General features: G+C 37.7%; 2 pseudogenes; one reads left to right on the top strand and one right to left on the bottom strand.

Moving 5' to 3' along the window:
• The first annotated feature begins 9,330 nt into the window (after positions 1-9,330).
• On the top strand, positions 9,331-18,388 carry LOC110318016 (annotated as a pseudogene).
• A 207-nt stretch (positions 18,389-18,595) lies between these two features.
• LOC110318015 lies at positions 18,596-19,969 on the bottom strand (annotated as a pseudogene).
• Positions 19,970-21,115: the final 1,146 nt, after the last annotated feature.

Raw genomic sequence — 21,115 nt, 5'->3', positions numbered from 1 at the left:
TCTGCTTCTCCAGACTATATTCAATTCATTTCAAATACTGGTGGAGTTGAAGAAGTGCTTTCTTAGTTTAATAGGAAAACTCTAGGACAAAATTATGCAAGATAACTTAACTGTCAGTCTCTCACTGGATGTGTGACTTTGGGCAAATTTCTTAACATATTTGAGGAATTATTCACTAATTTAAGAAGGCAATAATAAACAATTATTTTAAAGATCATTTTGAAATTGATGTGCTTGTATGACTTTTACAATAGTTTGTACCAAATCAAGTGTTAAATTTATGTTGATAGAAATTTGATATAAAAAACTAATAATACTCAAATATTTTACCTTGACTTCAAATTCAAAAAACAAGCCAATGTGCTAGGAGAACTCTCAGTCTCCAAATTGCCAGCTATGCAAGCGGGAAAAACCTGGGTTTATAATCCTAGCATCCATGAAAACAGCCAGACCATATTCTTGGGCCTAGGAGTGGGAGGAGACAAGTTTCAAATTTATCATGGGGGTTCAATGGCCTTTCAGGGTAGTCAATTCATGAGCTTCAGGCTCAGCAAGAAACTCTGTTCCCGGAAACAATGTTGGGTACAAAAGAGAAACATCTATTCATTGTCGCATTCTTCTGAATATTTCTTGCTCTGGTAAACGCTCATCTTTGTAGTAAGAAGTCTTCCTTTGGTCAACTTTTTCCACTTACCTTTCTTAATCTAGGACATATATAAAAGGGCATTCTTTAATCATCTGTTGACTAATTGAAGGGGAGATCCTTCTTTACCATTCTTTGATACCCTTGACCTCTAGTGCCCTTGAGTCTCATATGGCCCAGTGAGCATTTAAAAATGACATAAAGGTGTATATGACCTTGCAGCTTCCTCTACCTTTGCTTTCAATGGTCTCCCACTTCTTGAGAACAGGTATATATAAATACACTGATGGCTCTAGCTGCAAGTGCCTATCTCTGCTTATGTTCTTTTCTTCCTTGTTCCATAGCTACATTTGTCTGGACTCCCTTCAACCAACTTCAATTAGGTTATGATTTCTGGTTATTGGTAAGGAATAGTGGTCATAAAATGTACTTTATGCTAATTGCATTTAATAAATTTTGAAATGTCTCCATGATGAATATGAAGTCTCTTTAGGGGTTTAGATGTTATGTAACTTGTACTCTAGGATAGTGTTATGAAAATCAGATGCTGTAGCATGGCTGTAAGTGCTTTCTTTTTGAAGTTCCTCTGAACAGCTTATGAAGGAGATAACTGTCATGTTAGGCTTAAGTGAACATACTATATTGGTAAAGTGGATATTAGAGAAAGAACATACACAAAGATGACTATCTCTAATGACGCTGTATAAGCAATACATGTATAGGAAAGTTCAAGGCACAGTATGAGAATAGCAAGCTGCCTAACTTCTGAGAAAGTGCAAGTTGAGAAATGGGTAAGACTGAGAGGTAAAGATAGGAATAAGCAAGGGAAAAAGAGGGCTCACACTTGAGCAACTAGAATTTATATGACTTGAAGTCATACTTGGTCAAAGAATATTTTAAGAAAGAACATTTAGATACCAAAAGAAACTACTAATCATAGAAAATAATATTTAGAGAAACTATAAATGTGTCATAAAAAAGGCTAAAGATGGAGGCTACTGATCAGCAGGATAAAATAAGTGGTAGAAATCTGTAGGTGTTGTCATTGGGAGCAAAATTTCACAGAGCTGGCTAGCTGTCTTTCATTAAACATTTGGTCACTTTGTGCAGTGCAGAATGGCTATGGTTCTCCCATTTTTCAGACCTGTACCATGTGCTGCTCTAAGGGGCTGGAATATGTAGGCAGAGGAGATTGTTCCTCAGAGATAATAAATGTTAATGTACGAGACATCCAAATGATGAGAAGCAGGCATGCTTGAACATGGTTACACACAATAAGAGGAGGAAACAGTGAGAAAATCTTCAATTCTGAGAACTGATAGATGGAAATGGGTAGGTCTTAGAAGAAACTGTTATCACAGAAAATCCTTTGGTGGAGAAAGGTTAACAAAGAGAAGGAGCCAAATCCATGTCTTTGAAGTTAAAGAACTTGGACATAAGGTCAAATCTAAAAAGAGGGGGTCAGACTTGGAGCTCAAAAGAATAGAAAGGTTTGACACAATATCTGGGAAGAGTGCCTACAATGATTGCAGTCGATTTGAAGCCATCAATCACTAAATAGTCATGGAGTATCTAGTCTTTGTCCAGTTGTATATGATGTATTATATTACAGCTCTCCAAAATGCTGCCAACTTGACAGTATGAACAAATGTAGTCAAATGTGTACTCTATTCTACCACAACAGCCATTAATAAAAGTAAGGAGCATTTAGCATTCTGACCTGTAGACATCCATCTAGTTCTCTTTTTAGCTTAAGACCAAAATACTGTGGGCTACATTTTAAGGTAATATTTATAGTGCCATTTCATCATGACCTTTATTTGAATGGTGGTCCATGTATACAGTTTCTAAAATTTTCATCAAACCAGCCACATAATCTCGTATGATTTCACAATTTATTTTGTCCCATTATAATAATCTATGAGGTTATGGGTGTAGTATGGCATAGAAATGACTATTCACACTTGGAGGCCAAAGGTTGTGTGTATCAATGATTTAATTAAAATGTAGAAATCAAAAAAGAAGCTGAGATATGAATCAGAAGTGGAAAATTGCAAAAGGATCAGACAGAATAAACTTAGAAAAATGGATAAATTTAAGTTGTTGAATATTGAAAGATGACTCAGTTTGCAAGAGTGCTTCCTGTACCAGCATGAGACCCTGAGTACCCACCCCTAGAACCCATGTAAAAATCTAGTATGCCATGCATACCTGTAAACCCAGAGCTTGTGGGTAGGGTTGGTGATGGCAGGATGATAGTGCCTTGGTGGACAGCAGCTTAGCTGAAAACAAAAGCTCACTCAGATTTAGTGTGAGACTGTCTCAGGGAAAGAGAGATATCTGACATCTCTCTCTGGCATCTGCATACTCTGGCATGCATATCCATGAATGTATTAACACACATATACATGTATGCATGCATGCATGCATACATATCAGCTCTGTATAAACAGACATATGGACAGACAGACCGACCGACCGGCAGACAGACACATGCACATACACACAGTTTTAGAGGGCAAGAAATTGAGACCAATAGACACTATACATGCTCTGCCAAATTGCTTCATCATTGACCTTATCATTGAACCCCTTGTCTCATTGGAGAAAACCTGAGTATTTTTGGTTTCTAGAGTTAATGCTGGCTAAAGCACAGAACACACCAGAAGTGACCCAAGCTATTACCCATTAGTTATTATTCAAACATTACAGGTTATGATTTTAGCATATACACTTTTCATATTCATCAGCACCAGGTTAGAGAACTCAAAACTTTGTTTAAAGCTATCTTTTGGAGTCCCCCAGTAGAAAGATCATTGCTTCCTTTTAGTATTTATTGAATTTCTATCCATTTGCTTTGTATTTCTCTTATTTTTTATTTCACATAATATCCCTTACTTATTTTTTACAATTGTTTCCCCCAAACAGTACTTTGCATTAAATTTGTCTTAGGACTTGCTACATTGGCATTGAGCTTAATACAGAGTCAAGTAAAATTCTTTAGCAGAAGAAGGGGAAAAATAGAATCCACCAACATGTCCTATATCCTCCCTATAAGCTGTGTCCTGTTAAACCATATCCACCAGATTTTCCAAGATAGAAACCCTAAAATTATCTTTGACTGTTGCTTCTTCTTTATATTTAAACCTTACGAAAGTCTGAAAATAAAGTCTAAGTATTTCTTCAATATGTTTCTTTCCCTTTCTGCAAGACCCTTTCCCAGAGTAATTTAGCTCTCAGTTGGACTTTTACATGAACTTCTTAGCTGTCCTGAATGCATTCTCTGCCTCCTTCCACACTCTCCACTCAATATACCAAAGCAAATTTCTTTTACACTTGCTTAATCATTTTTGATGACTTTCCATCACTCATCTCATCATATAGCCAACACTCCTCTAGCAGTCTGAAAGATTTTTTTACATGATCTAGATGCTGTCTACTCTCCATGTTTCCAGTGTCACCTTAAACAACCCTGTGTTTTACTTTCAACCTTCCAGCCTCCCTATTTCTTACATTCAATTCCTCTCAAATTTTCATTTGCTCACACCACTAGATGTTTGTTTTCTTTTGCAATCTTCCCCTTGTATGGCCTTGTGTACTTAATGACTAGTTTTTAAGATCTCTGTATCTATCATTCTCTAAAAAGTGTCCATTCTTTACTAGATTAAACATTCATATCACGGGGCTCACATAGAACTAAGTAATTCTATTTCACTTTCCATAATGGTACGTTTTATATTATCTGTCTTTTATTGAGGTAGACATCACTGTTTATACTTCATTTTATTGATGTTCAATTTTACTTATCTTTTATCATTCTATTTCTTCTATTCTACTCCCAGCACAGCAATGTGTACCTAATAGCTGTTTAATTCTCTGAAAGCATGAAACCAATAAGAGTTCTTGAATGCATTCTTGCTAAGGTCACATTTTCCCCTGTGAGTAATAGACATATTTTAGTAAAAAAATGAATATAAAACAAATAAAATATGCATACACTACATAGGCTGGAATTGCTTTCAGCTATAGTGCCAATAAAGCCACCAGTATATACACATATAAGGTATACATGCTTACCTGTTTACATTTCCACAGCAATGGATAAATAGTGTAAAATCAGATTTACTAATGCCAGACAGATTGAATATAGAGGAAGTTAGAAGTTTGAGAGCACACGGGATGTGATCCATACAACCATTCTCTACATGTCACTAACACACACCTGGTGATATTTTGTTTTCTCTTTTCCTCTCCTTAACCAGAATTTCTACAAGTTGTGTTTTAAAATTTTATGTATGTTGATAGGATTCTTTGTGGAACTTTGAGGAATTGTTTAGAAAATATTTAAAGTTTCCTCCAAAAGCTTTTCAGACCACATAACCTAAAGTAAAGATTATCCATCCATAAAAAGGTGGCTGTTGGACTACAGAGAATCTATTGAAGCAGAAGTGAGATCCTGATTCTTAAAACATGAAGGAGACCAGGACAAAGCATGGATGAAAGAGACGTCCTATCCAGCAAACCTCTCCTGCTTACACAGCTCCATCCTCTGTGCTGATTTGTGACTGACTTTGTTTATGTAGTATCATCCTGTACCTTTATGACTTAAAAATTATGTTTTATAATTTTACAGGTTGCATATTTTTAACTCTCCTAAGTGAATTAGTTAACTTAATGTTCTACTCTTGATTAGCATCAGAGGGAAGATTAGAAGGACTGTGGAAGGGTCTTGATAAATTGAGTCAGGAGCTGAATTTGAAATAAACTTTTTAGAAGAAATAGGAGATAAAGAAATTCTTTCCTAAGCCTTGAGGGGAAAAAATTTGGAGACATTGGCAAGAGGAAGGAAGGCTAACTGATTTAATAAGTATAAAATGGGGAATGGAGATGATTGTCTAGGCTATAGAAACAATGTGATCAATATTAAAGATAATGAGGAAAAAAGGCAGCTGAAAATCAGAAGTATAGAGAAGGGAGAATATTAACTATTCCTAAAGACTACTATATGCATAAACTTAGGGTTTATGAGGATGATGATTTATGAAAGACAGTAGACATGGTGAGGCTAAGTTTTGTATTTCACAAATCCTAAGTTATGTGTTGCAGTCATCAGGTCATTTGCGTTGTTTAGTGTGATTCACATTAGAAAGATTATTGTTTCTAATCATTTACAAACATTAACTTCAAAGTGCCTGCAAAGGAACTGTTAATGAATTTCTCTAGAACCTTCTCAAGTACCAGGTCATATTACCCAGTTTCTCCTTGTTTTAGGAATTGGAGATTTTCAAAACCAAGAGAAAGGAGATTTTTTTTTTTTAAACTTCTCTTCCTAGGAGGAAGCCAAGGCATAACAAATCTGAAGCTAAGTCGTAAGGGAAAAATGGTTTCTTGGGTTTGAAATAATATTCTTGCAAAAAGATCATTGGTGCATTATGGCAGAGAGAACTGTTCAGTGTCACATGGTACAGCTCCATCTGGTCTCCTTTAGCAAATGTCCAGATGGATTCCATTTCTAGTTTCCAGAAAGCCTGGCCAATCATCATGAAAAAGCTGTGCCTCTGATTTTTCAACACAATCATCCAAGGAGCTTCACAGATCTTTTTGTTTCCACCCATATTTTTTTTAAAGAGACCTGTGCTTTTATTTTTAACTGTGAAATCTGCTTCTGAATTTCTCAGTAAAAACAATGCCAGCAATTTTTCTCCTTAGGTTTCTCTGTCTCTCTTTGTCTCTCTCTGTCTCTGTCTCTGTCTCTGTCTCTGTCTCTCTCTCTCTCTCTCTCAAACTGACATTGAAAATATCTCTCCTGTTGTCATTCAAAAATATTTCCTTCATTTTTCTGTGGTTGTTGTAGGACCTGAAAATATTTATCACTTGAGTGATAATCTCAAGAGTACCTGAGATTTGGTAGCCAACCAAATAGCTTGAGTTAGAAGCCATACCAATGAGAATAAAATATGGAAATAATTGCATGTTTTAAAATTTTTCCCCTGTGTACTCACCTTCTATCCATACAGGTAAAATATCTACATAACATATCTGATATCAAAAACAACCCTTTAACAGTATTCTATGTTCTATGTTTTCACAGCTATGCAGTACACCCACATCACTCATCTGGAATAGGACTGTGTTACTTATGACCAAGAGTTTTACTTTATAGCTTTATTTATTTGAATTGACACTATTTAACCAGAATATGATTTCAGGGAGACAGAACAAAATACATTGGTTTCTCATTCATCAAAATAATGATTTTATTTTAAGCTAAAGCTTTCTGTTAGAAGCTATTCATACTTTAGATTTAAAATATTTACATTTCTTTTCGGACTTACAAAGAAAAATGATAACTGTCACTTTCTACTTTTTCAGAAATAATACATCTATTTTTATTGGTATGTGGCTTGGAATGAAGTTCTTTTATAAGCTTCCCTTGCAGCTAGATCTGGTCACATGTGCAAGTCCTCTTCAATGGTATGCGAAATGAAGTAAAGTACACAACTTCTTAGAAATGTACTACAGGTCTTCAGGAAAACTGCATCTCTCTTTTAGGCAATAACAGAACTCCAGCAACAACTGTATACTCTATGGTCATTTTGAGAGTAGGAGCTATATTTAACAGAATAGCAAAATAACCTTATTTTGAATCTTGTAGTATTAAGCAACATTTTTGCCCTGAGTTGCAACAAATTTGACATATTTAATTTTGAGAGCAAAATAAAATTGTACTTCCATAGCTTTCATATTAGAATCCTCTATCAAAACCATGCCAAACTAAAATCCAAGTAATAAAATATCTAACTGCCATAGAAACACATTCAGAACACTACTCAGTATAATAGCAAGCAGTTGATCATCTTACATGATGAAACACTAAAGGAAAAGGAAAATTTGAGACTGTTTTCTTGCTCTTCAATATTTTTTTCCTTTATAAAGTTATTTTTCAACATTCCATCAAATCAAACTGAACTTATATAATTTGGCACCAAAAATTTTTTATCTCCAAATTGAAGCACCCATATTTTTTTGCCCAATTTGGCGATAGAGACTGTTCTTCCTGAACTCAGTGTGTGTGGGAGCATTTAGAAATATACTGCACTTCCCAACTCAGAAGAAGCCCTCCACATTGATGTATCAATCCCCCAACTTCCTTGCATGATTAGATGAATTAACTCAGAATCACTTCTTCTACATGGTCCCCAGATTTCAACTATACAGTAAAAGACTTGCTCCTGAAGACTCACTTTCTCGGTTCTTTACTCTGATCACAAGAAACCTAGTAGTCATTAGTAAGCCAGTATATATATATATATATATATATATATATATATATATATATATATATATATAGCCAGTATATATATATATATATATATATATATATATATATATATATATATATATATATATATATCCCTTACTTCAGGATCCACTTCTTTGAGTTCTGAAACCAAGATAGTATGCATTTTGTGAGTATTCATAGAAACATTTAATTCCAGGTACAGACTTCATTTATTCCAGTCTTCAACTATAGAATAAAACCAAGTCTGAGACTGACTGTAAAAATTAACATTAAAGCAAAACACCCCTAAGATTACCCTTAGACCTTACCACACAGTCCTGGTGGGCAGAGTAAGTCTAAGACAATCCCCAGCTTGATGCAGGTAGAACTTGTCCAAGGCAAACCCTGCCCAGTGCTACATGGCACTGGTGGGCCATAGCATTCCTAAGAGGACTCCAGATACCCATAGGTCCCAGGTATCACTAAAATGAGCAAGTAAGTGGTAGAGAGAAGAGGATGAGAAGCAAAAGGATGTGTACACAATGAAGAGATGCAGAACAGAAGACTCAAGGGTAGTGATGAATAGCCTGATATGAGTAGTCAGTGGTGCCACATAAAGCCATGGTGAGGTACTGACCCATGCTGCCACAGAGGATCATGTCTGGTTCCATGTCTCTGCAGCAGTGATGGTTGGTTACTACTAAAGGCCAGGTGGACATCCCTGGTCTGGGGCCATGTTGTTGTCTGAGAAGTGTGCAAAGTTGACCCCTCCCCTTGCCTGAGTATCTTGGGAAAGCTGGCCCAAGGCATCAGAGAAGGAAAGCTGACTCTGCCCCTCACTACCTGCAGCACTGAGGAAAGCACCCAGCACATCACCCAGGACACACAGTAGATCTGACTCTGGTTACAGAGGCTGCAAGTGAGCTGGCCAGAATACTCTGACACATATCTACCACATGATGGCATGGGCAAGGGAGAGAAGCCCTCACTTCTTGAACCTTGCTACCTTCAGCAGATAAGAGAACTGGCCCCAGGGTTGTGACGGGGAAAATTGTCCCTGCCTCTCACTGGTTGCAGCACTCTTTAGAGCAGTTTTGCCACCTCATCTGGGAAGCACAGTAAAGCTGTCCCTGGTTGGGGGTTGGGGAGCATTGTAGGTGTGCCAGCACTGAGGGTGTGAGTGTGAGGGAGAGCTTGTCTTGCTCCTCATCTGCCCAGAGGTGGCCTGGGCCTGGAGTTAATGACCTCTCCACCAGCTCATCTGTTGCCACCTGAGGCAGTTGGGAGAGCAGTCCCTGGAGTCATGAGAGGAGTTGAGATGTCTCTGGCCCTCATTGGCTGCAGCATTCAGGAGTGGGGGTCCTGCACCTCACCTGGGTAGCAAAGCTTACCCTGCCTCCTACTGATGGTGGCATTAGGTGGCCAGAGCAGTGCTAGAGAGCTAACTCCGGTGGTATGGATAAAAGAGAGCCGGCAGACAGACCAGCTTAGTTACCACTCAGGCCCATATACAGCTTTTGCGTTGGCCCACCCCTTTGGAGCTGTGAAAGGCAGCCTATTTTGGCTGAAAGAGGCTTGCTCTGGTGACCCAGTACAAAACTCTACAATGGATGGAACAGCGAGTCACCAGAGACAGGTACCTGACACCACAGAGCCCCCAACTCCATAATTCTGTGACGATAAGTCACACAGACAATGTCCCAAGCGTCTGGCATTCTGGGTAGACTCCACCCGCACAGTTACCTGACTATAGCCAGGTATGCTCCTCCCCACAGCTACCTGGCAAGAGCAAGATAGCCCAGTCCACTATAAGAGGTGTTGCTTGGCCCCTCATCGCTCTCTTTAAGTTCTCACCTTTCTTACTCTCATATCTAGCCCTCTTTCTCTCTCTCCCTTCCCCCTCTCTCCATGTGGCCATGGTCAGCCTCTCTCTCTTTCTACCTTCTCTCTTTCTCCCTGCCTTCTTACAATAAATCTCTAAAACTATAGACTGTCTCTGCTCATCAGGGTCCACCAAGCTTGAATGGTGGGATAGGCTTTCCCTTAAAGAGCTGTGATTAACCTACTGCTGGAAGGCTTTCCTGCGCTCCAGCTACTGACTGGACCAAGGACTCTTGCCCGAGTCCAGTCTCGCGCCTGCGTGGGAACGACCCAGTGTCCCCTCTCTCCCTGCCCTCTCCTCTCCTTGACCCTGGGGGTGACCGAGCCACCCCCAGGCTCCCCCATTTTGTTCTCAGGTCTTTTGCGGTGTCCAGCGGTGTCTGGGATGCTCAAGACTGAGAACCTGTTATCTAGGACTGCCCCTTGTCCACCCCCAGCAGAGCTGGGGTTCTATGGTTTCCCACAGCCAGACACCCACCCGGGGCCGTGTGGAAAGCGTGTAGCAGTCTTTCCATGGAACGCAGGTTTTCTCCCACTCCCTTTATTCCCCCATGCCCACTACCCCATACACTCCCAAATCTTTATCATCTGAGAACTGTTGGGGCTTGTGAAAGTGATCCTGTTGATCCCAAGCTGCAGTATCTTTGTGACACAGGATAACAACAGGATAACCAGGAAGAGTCCCAGTAGGAGCCAATATTGATGATGTCACAGAAACCAGAGATCTAAAACTAGACCAATAGTCACTGCAGCGAATATTTGCAAGTAAAGAAGTGTGGACAAAAGGTTATATTATGGGATACACGGTGACATACTATATCTTCCACAATTATTTATATATATTATTTATATACATACATATATACATATATACACACACATATATATTTATATAATATGTATATCATATATATATATATATATATATCATATATATGAAGTTGCAAGGGTAGAATGCTGGTATGAACAGACAAGGAGAGAAGTGAGGTTGGGATGCATGAAGTAAAATTCACAAAGAACTAATAAAAAGTTAAATTAAAAGAAACTGACATGTAGATCTTTATCAACTGCACATCCAAGAAGGGTTACTATCTAAAATATATATTTGTACATGGAAACAGTGGTGCTATGAATGTTATAGATATAGCCAGCTGCGTTATGATGGAATTTAAAGCCCACTCCATAGGAGGAAATAAATGGCAAGTATTGCAAATTTGATCAAAGGGTCATGATTGGAGAACTCATGGGCCCTGGGAGTAAATGAGCTAATTCAATTATTATGCTAAATTGATATATTATCAAACTGTTCACTATATTTTTATTTCTTTACCTAGACATAAATGCAGATCTATGATCTCATTAGACAGATTTCTTTGTGTAGAGAACAATGGTTAGCAACGGTTAATGGTTCACAGCTTGACAAAGTACAAAGCAGAAGCATCAGTGGAGTACTCAACTACAAATGGGAGATTTTATTATATTATTATGTTATTATATTTCTTGCCACCACACACCAAGGCTCAGGGACCATCATGGAAGAAGGGATAAACAGACTGCAAAGGCAGGGTTATAGGGCGACTAGAGGAAGACAGTTGCTTTCAGGAATGACAGAAAGAGACACCATGGAGAAGGAAAACTCATTTTTCCTTTGGGGACTTTGGCCGAGGAGGAAGGCCAGCTGGTTGCTTTCTCTGCCTCACTGAACTATCAGGCTTTCATCCTAGCATCAGGCTCTCAAGTCTTCATTGGTAAAATCAAATGACTTAGGTTTTGTTAAAAGCAACATCTGAACAAAAACAAACTAGACAACATTTTAACATGGAAGGGCAAAGTGCTCATGAGCCCGCATCTCTGAGCAGCTATGGACAGTTAATGGCTTCTAGATGAAGGACAATACGTTTTCCTTGTTTGGCCCCCAGTAGGTCAGAAACACACCCTACTTGTGGGTCGATGGGCATCACAAATGAGACTTTGACAGGTTTCAAAGGCTTCTTTGAAAGTAGAGAGTACCAGCTCAGTGTGGAAGTGGAGTCAATCTTCCGAGGCTCCAGGTATCATTCCAGTGTCCGGAGTCTGTAGTGCTGTGGCCACAGACTTTACTTTGAGTCTGTAGCTCTAAAGATAGCTCCAGATAGTAGATAGGTTTCAGTGTGTCTCAGGTTTGGTACCTTGCCTCTGTGCGGTTTATATCTAAGAGGTAACCAAGATTTTGACTCCTGTGTGGTTGTTTCAGTCCCTATCATTCAGCCATATCTTCAGTTCTATTGGAACCCAGTGAAGAAGTGTCACCTCAGAGATCCGACTTGACAATTAATGCTAAATTATACCAGTCCCCAGAGCTGAATTCATGTAAGCGTTCTTCTATGCAAATATTTCTGTGATCCATAGAAAGCAAAACATCTCAAAGGCTCTTACAAAGAAGAATTTAAGGGAAACCCACTCCAGCAGATGTCTAAAAACACAACAAAGAAACAAAGAATTTGACACAGCCACCATCAATGACCCATCATCAAATGACCCACGTTCTCTGTAAGGGAATTGAAACTATAGATATAGCTGAAATTTCTAAGAATTAATTATATAGGAATTCAAACAGATTCACAAATTAAGAAGATTCATTCATAACTTGATATGATACTCTCCAAAGTGAATATAACAGTAAATTGGAAGCATAAGATCAAAATGGTGAGGAAAAATTAATCAAGGAGATTAAAACATTGAAAAAAAAAGCAGAAGTAATTGAAAGATATCATCAATCAAATCAAAACCACAGCAGATAACATTAACAGATAGAACCATACAGAAGATTGAATTTCAGGGATAGAGAACATAATTGAGACATATATATATATATATATATATATATATATATATATATATATATATATATAATAGTAATTAAGGACCATGAATGATATTTCCAAAAGGTCTAGGATGCATTAAATAGGCCAAACCTGAAAGTTCTTAGGAGAAAGAGCAAACATAAAAGTAACTATAATAGAGAGACTACTTAATGATATTATTTCAGAAAACTTCTCAGATTTACAGAAATAAGTAGCCATATCAACACAGAACTCCAAATAGACATGACCAGAAAAGAAACTATCACACGTTACAGTCAATATGTCAAAATTATAAAATAATATCCTAAAAACAATGTGTGTATGTGTATTCATAATCAAATCATATATAAACATACAAATATCAGAAATTGCTTCATAATTTTCATCAGTAACTATAGACTACAGAATGTGGAGTGAAATATTTTAAGCTCTGAAAGTAAATAACTCTGAGACGAAAATGCTGTATCCCATATACAAAGCTGTCTTCAAAATTGATGGAGAAATAATATTTTAATATAAACAAAAAACAATACAGCATGAAAGTTTTTAATTGAAAGAAGAAAAATATTTTAAATGATATTTTAAAATAATTTATTTATATTTACTTTATTTTATGTGTATGAACATCTCATGTGTTTATATGTATGTGCACCAAACACATGCCTGGTGCCCATGGAGTTCAGAAGAAGGTATCTGAAAGCACAGCAATAAAATTATGGGTGGTTGTTTGACACCTTGTGGGTGCTGGGAGATAAATCTGGGTTCAATGCAAGAACAACACGCCACAACTGAGTCATCTCGTCAGTCCCAAAGATAGCTTTATTGATGGAAATATGTGAGTATATACTTTAAGTAAACAAATATAAAAAATAAGACTTGAGAAAGAAACAACCATGTCAATATAGGAATGGCTCATATCCTCAAAAGGGAGAAGAGAAGGAAATGGAAATTATCCATCAAAACCAGAACATCAAATAACAAATTTATATTAAATAGTAACTCTGTATCTATAAAAACTTCACATTTATATTAAATAGTAACCCCTTATCTAGAAAAACTTCACATTTATATTAAATAGTAACCCTGTATCTATAAAAACTTCAAGTGTAAATAGCCTCAACTGACAATTAAAAAAGACACAGATTAAAAAACAAACAAGCAAAAAACAAGAATCAACTGTATATTGTCTTCAAGAAACACACTTACCTACAAAACATATCCAAAAACAGTATCAAAGGATAAATCACTACTAAAAGCATGCATAACTCTACTCATTTCAGAGAAAATAAACTCCAAACCCAAAGTAAACTACAAACCCAGACATTACATTTTTAATAAAAGGACAATTTCATCAAGAAAATATTATAATCGTAAATATTTATGTGTCAAATACTGGAACAAGTTCTTAATTATAGAAAACTAAAATACATAGAAGACCATATAAGTCTTCATAAAATAATAATAGAAGACTTTAGTACTTCATGCTTATATTAAGATAGAGCTTCCAAATTAAAAACAAGTAAAACAATACCCACTAGTAAAATATTCATCAGAATAATCTACCACACAGACAGTGATTGTATACTTTTCTCAGTAGTCCATAGAACTCAAATCAAGTCTCAACCAATACACAAAAATTGAGATAATTCTATATGTTCTATGAGACCACAATATAACAAATCTAGAAACCAACAATAAAGGAAACTAAAGAAAACACAAAAATATTTCTAGACTAAACAACACATGCTTAGTCTATGGGTGACAGTGGGTCACCTAAGAGATCTGAGCAAATATTTTAAAAGTCCTAATGAAAACACATCCTTATCAGAGCCTCTGGGGCACAGCGAAGGCAAGTCTAATAGGAAAGAACAGAGTTAAAAATGTTTTTAACAAAAGCTTAGGAAATATCAAACAAACAACCTAATGATACACCACAAGGTTCTCAAAATACATACAGCAGCCAGTCCAAAATATTGTACACAGACAGAAATAATAAAGATTAGGAAAGAAATTAATGAAATGAAGATTAAGAAAACAATGCACAAAAATCAACCAAACAGATTTGGTTCTTTAAAACGTTAATAAAATTTGTAAACCTTTAGCTAAACAGACAAAAAAAAGTGACAGAGCGACAATAAAACTAGAGATAAAGGGTTATCATCTATACAGGCCAGTGAAATATAAAACATTATTAGAGGTTACTATGACAATATATATGCTAAAAAACTGGATAATCCAGAAGTGATAGAATACTTTTAAAGCAAGGGCATTTTATTATATTATTATTATTATTATTATTATTATTATTATTATTATTATTATTATTATTATCTTTTACATTTCAAATGCTATCCCAAAAGTTCCCTATACCCCCTGCCCCTGCTCCCTTACCCACCCACTCCCACTACTTGGCCCAGGCCTTCCCTTGTGCTGGGTCATATAAAGTTTGCAAGACCAAGGGGCCTCTATTCCCAGTGATGGCTGATTAGGCCATCTTCTGCTACATATGCAGCTAGAGACACAAGCTCAGGGGGTACTGGTTAGTTCATATTGTTGTTCCACCTACAGGGTTGCAGCCCCCTTCAGGTCCTTGGGTACTTCCTCTAGCTCCTCCATTGGGGACCCTGTGTTCCATCCAATACCTGGCTGTGAGCATCCACTTTGGTGTTTGCCAGGCAGTGGCATAGCCTCACAAGAGGCTGCAATATCAGGGTCCCTTCAGCAGAATCTTGCTGGCATGAGCATTAGTATGTAGGTTTGGTGGCTGATGATGGGATGGATTCCCGAATGGGGTAGTCTCTGGATAGTCCATCCTTTCATCTTAGCTCTAAATTTTGTCTCTGTACCTGTATCCTTTCATGAGTATTTTGTTCCTTATTTTTAAGGAGGAATGAAGTCTCCACACAATGGTCATCCTTCTTGGTTTTCTTCTGTTTTGCATAAGGTATCTTCGGTATTCTAAGTTGATAGAATACTTTTAAATGGACATTATTTACCCAAATTAAGCCCTAAAGGTATATATAGCATACACAGACCCATTAAAAAATATAATAAAGTGGGCTTTTTCTCAGGAAGGAGGGATTGGTTCAAAAATACATCAATAAATTCAAAGCATCATATAAATAAGCGTAGGGACAGAAACCACATAATTATTTCAATTGATGCTGAGAAGTTACTTGACAAATCAACATACTTTTAAATAAAAGAACTTCTGGTGACTTTAGGAATAGAAGGAGCATAATAAAGGCTATTAACAACCATGTAGCAAACATGCCATTAAATCAAGACAGAGTATTTTCTTTAGACTCAGGAATGAAAGAAGTGTGCGTACTCTCCTCTCTCTTATTTGATGCAGTCCACAAAGCTTAGCTATAAGGGAAAGGCACAAAATGGATAAAATTAGAAAAGGAGCTAGTCAAACTGTATTTGCATATGACATGATTCTGACTTCTTAAAGGAGCCTACAGAGCCTTCTAGAAAACTTAGGCCTAATAAACGCAGTAATGATATAAAAATCAACATAAAAATGATATCTTTCAGATATATCAACAATGTAATCACAGAAAGAGAAATTGGGGAAAGTATACAATTAAAAATACCTGGAAAAACAAATGTTTAAATATGTATCTAATCCAAGAAGAGAAAGACATCTACAATGAGCATTAGCAGACATTTATGAAAAATAAACATTTATGCATTTTATTTGCTGCCTAATAATATTAAAAATTAAAAGGTTTTGGTTTGGCTCCTAGTTGTGGAGCTTCCCAACACTGTCCTCACATGATTCAGTTCTGTTAGTTTAATGCACATACAAAGAATTTTTTATAGTACTATGTCACTTGCAAGCAGTAAATATACTAAAACACAAGTATGCACTACCTGGTGAACCCTACAGACTGGTTATTGATGGTATTGTCCTCTTTTATTGCTAAGGAAAGAGTGCAGGGAAGCCAAATCAGCAGCATGTTGGTAACTGATCCTTCCTTCCCTATCCTGAGCATAAGAAGGGCATTGGGTACATGAAACAGGTTGCCTGAAGGTATATGATGCATGGGCTTTGTAAGAAAGGAGATGGCTGTTGCTACTTTGATAACCTAAAAATCCATATGGTATATTGTGCAAGTATAATCAAAGAGAGTTCTCTATTTACTAAGACTGCTGCAGATATATACACAACATGTCATTAAAATAGAAGTTACTGCTTTGCCAACTTTAGAAGCAGGTTAAGAGCACTGGGTGAATGCCATTGAGTTTGCTCCGGGGAAGCCTCAATGTGGCTCTACTGCCCTCCTCAAACACAACTGCCCCACAACTTGCATTGAAGTACCTCTGCAGGGCTCAGTGACCAAACCACAGTCAGAGAAGGAACCAATCTCTGTGGAGACAAGGAAGTGGTTTCACCCCTCTGCTGCAGAGGGAGAATATTGATTTGGGGAAACTGTCTCTTCACAGAGACTCCTATGACAAGTTTGAACTGAAGACCCTACCGTTGTTGAATGCTGCCCAGAAGCCATAGCATATAAAATCTTGAAAAGGGCATGAAGCTCTCTTTTGCTGTGTAGCACAGTGAGGATCTGGTGTGTGGGATCTCCATGGAGGTGTTCTGTGAGACATCTAATCCTAGCAAGCATGGATTTCAGATCCTCTCCAACTGCAACCACACTTACTGTGTTAAGAATAATGACAAGTGGAAGAGTACTGAGAAATTTGAGAACAAGTTCATAGCCAGACCCCTCCCCAGCCTTCATTTGTACTTTCTATTTTCAGGAAGAGTTGAATTTTTTTTTTTTGTCAACATCCAACATGAAGAACTGCATTTAGGTGTCCATATTTTATCATGAACTCAGGCTGTCCTAATTTGGATTTCTTTCTGTACTTCAGTTAGCTGCTAGGTTGGATGCTTTATCTGTTTTATTTGAGTGGAGAAACCCTGTGTATCAATTAGTAGAATACTCATAATTTTTAGGGAGATTGTGCTCAATGGGTTAAAGAGTTTAGACTCTGTGAAGAAACTTATCTAACTCTGAAAGTGTGTCTTAAACTTTTACATGTTCTACCTTCCTATTTAATCCATTAAATTAGCCAATAGTCTATCATTATTTAAATACTGTTCTCATAAATCAACATGAGCCACACAATGCAAACAGAACAAAGCACAAGAAACAAATTTATCTAAATTAAAAAAGAGAAAATAGAACGTTAACATCATTGTAATTGTTTAAAGACATATAATTAATACATTGTAATGTCTTAGCACAGATTATTGCACGTACATTTTAATGTTCAATTCTAAATTAAAGAGATTTATAAACATTATAAATTATTTTGTAAGATAATAGAAGTAAGAAACACTTCACATGAATTGTCTTAAATCCATAGAATATTCAGTACTGAAAGTAGACTATGTACTTAGGATCATGAAGAACTATCAATGTAGTCTTATCAGTAATAAAATCATTCCATTTACGTAAATAGTATTTGTGAAACATTGAATATTAGTATTTTCCATCAAATACTATAAAGCTTGTGTTACCTCAGAATATTCAAATCTTTTTATCACTTTTACCTTGGAAGACTTTTATGCAAATATTTTCGTTCTTCCCACCTAGTCAAGCCTTTGTTTCCACAATGGACCTGGCCCTGCTTAATTCTCAGAACTTAATTGTCTTAGTGACTGACCTCCTCCCCCTGTCCTTCATTTCCTATGTGCCACAGTCCTTTAAAACTAGCCCATCATGAAAGACCAAGGTTGACTTCAGCCATTGAGGGAAAGACACTGTCAACTTTATCTGTTAGAATAAACATCAAATATAAGCCCCACCTCTGTGAGGCACCACTTTATAAGAACAAACTTTTTTTTTTTTTTTTTTTTTTTGAGGTGGACTTGATGTGAGATTTATTGTTGAACATGATTTGGGAGGGTATAGGAGAGCACTCTGGAAGCCTTCAGGAATGCAGGTCCCTCCACTTGTCCAGAGGACCACGATTGGGGATATATTTGACACCACAGTCATCAGGAATGAGTCACTTTTCAGCAACCATGTCTTCAAATTCATCTGCATTAAACTTGGTGAAGCCCCACTTCTTTGAGATGTGCATCTTCTAGTGGCCAGGGAACTTGAACTTGGCTCACATGTTCCTTACTCTGCAACTTGGTGCGGATAGACTTGATGACTTGGCCAATGTGAACCCTGGCCACTGTGCCCTGGGGCTTCCCAAAGGCACCATTCATTGCGTACCTGTCTGGAGCCTGTGAGACCCAGCACAGGACAAAATCCCAATGATACGGATGACATGGAAAAGATGGAGCCTCACTCGGAAATGTCAGCCATCCTTGCAACATCTCTTTAACATTTGTTGGCACAAATACTAATATTAATTAATTTAACATTTGTTGGCAGCCTCCAGTGCTTCAGAAGAGAGTTGTTCATATTCATCTAACACCATGTGGCCATAAAGTAGGAATTCATCAACTTTAGCTTTCTTCTATCCCAAGTCAAAGATGCAGGTCTTAGCACCAGGGACACCACAGTAGAAACGAGACTTAGGGTATAGCTTGTTCTTACAATACCAGCAACACTGGGCGGGATGGCAGCCCAGGATGACAATAGGATCATCTGTGGCACGCCAGAGGAAAAGAGCAAGAGCAAACTTTTTGATCAAGAGAAAAGTTTTGCCTTCTGAAGAGAAGAACATTAGAAAATGTAAAGTTGCAGACAAGGTAGCTAGGAAGGGAGCCACTGAAATTATTTCTTAAAAGATGAATATCGTTAAAGAGAAACATTGGTCTGTGCAATATTACAATACGAAAGTTGTCCCAAGGGCAGCACATCACCCTTGGAAAGCTCCAATTTGAGGATGTACAAGTGCATTTGAAAGGAGAAAACAACACGGTGTGAGTGTAGGGAGAGAGGTCCCCTTCTGGAGAACAAAAGCATCGGGAGGTCTTTTTCCACATCTGGCCACTAAGGTGTCCAGAGATCGTGTCTGTTGTGGGAGAATTGGAACACAGGACCTCTCAAAATTACATAAGAACCTGGTGGTATCAGTCACAGAATAACTAGCTTTGCAGGCATACAAAAATTCAAAAGTGAAACCTTCTCAGAGGCTTACAGCAAAGTTCTAGAAAGCAGCTCAAGGGGACACATTCATGTGTACAGCCACACAACATACACATAATTAAAAGTGAAAATAATCTGGTGGTTCCTCAGAAAACTGGAAATAGTTCTACCTGAAGACCCAACTATATATACCACCACTGGGCATAGACCCAAAAGTTGTTCCAACATATAAGAAGGACACCTGCTCCACTACGTTCATAGCAGCCATATTTATAATAGCTAGAAGCTAGAAACAACCCAGATCTCCCTCAACAGAGGAATGGATACAGAAAATGTGGTACATTTTCACAATGGAATACTACTCAGCTATTAAAAATGATGATTTCATGAATTTTGCAGGCAAATGAATAGAACTAGAAAATATCATCCTGAATGAGATAACCCAGACCCCAAAGGACATACATGGTATGTACTCACTAATAAGTGGATATTAACCAAAAATCTCAGAATACCCAACTCACAGACCATATGAAGCTTAATAAGAAGGAAGGCCAAAGTGTTGAAGCTTCAATCCCACTTAGAAGTAGGAACAAAATAGTCATAGGAAGCAGATGGAATGAGGGAGCTGGTTGGGAGAGGGGAAGGGAAAGGAAAAGGTGGAGACAGTATCAGGTATGAGAAGAGACAGGAGAAAAATCCAGAGGGCCAGGAGACTATAGCAGTGTGGGGATGGGTAACAGGAGAACCACTAGAAAGTCCCAGATGCCCAAGACTCCCAGGACCCAGTGGGGTTGACATTAGCCAAAACAGGGAAATAGAACCTGAACAGACCACCTCAAGTAAATAGACATGACCCCCAGTTGAGGGATGGAGCCACCCATCTATCTCAAAATCTTTAACCTAGAATTGTCCTTGTCTGAAGGAAACACAGGGACAAGAAAATGGAGCAGAGATTGAAGGAAAGTCCATTAGAGATTTCCCATCTTGGTATCCATCCCATCTGCATACACCAAACTCTGACACTATTGTTGATGCCAAGAAGTGCTCGTAGAGAGAAGCCTGGTATAGCTGTCTACTGAGAGGCTCTGCCAGCACCTGACTAAGACAGATGCAGATACTTACAGCCAACCAATAGACTGAGCCATAGGACTCCAATGGAATCTTTAGGAGAAGGACTGAAGGAGCTGAAAGGGATTGCAACCCTATAAGAAGAAGAACAATATCAACTAATCAGACTAATTAACCTCTTAGAGGCTAAGGTCGGGGATGGTGTGGGGGGTTTGTGGAGGGGAGATTGGGAAGGGACATTTTAAATGCAAATAATAATATTAATATTAATATTAAATAAAAGCAGGAATGTGCACTGAAGTGTGTGCTCTGGGAATGAGGCTGGCTCAGATAGTAA

The sequence above is a fragment of the Mus pahari genome, chromosome 3 (genome assembly GCF_900095145.1).
Source record: "Mus pahari chromosome 3, PAHARI_EIJ_v1.1, whole genome shotgun sequence".
Classification (NCBI taxonomy): Eukaryota; Metazoa; Chordata; class Mammalia; order Rodentia; family Muridae; genus Mus; species Mus pahari.
This window is presented reverse-complemented; position numbering and strand designations above follow the sequence as displayed.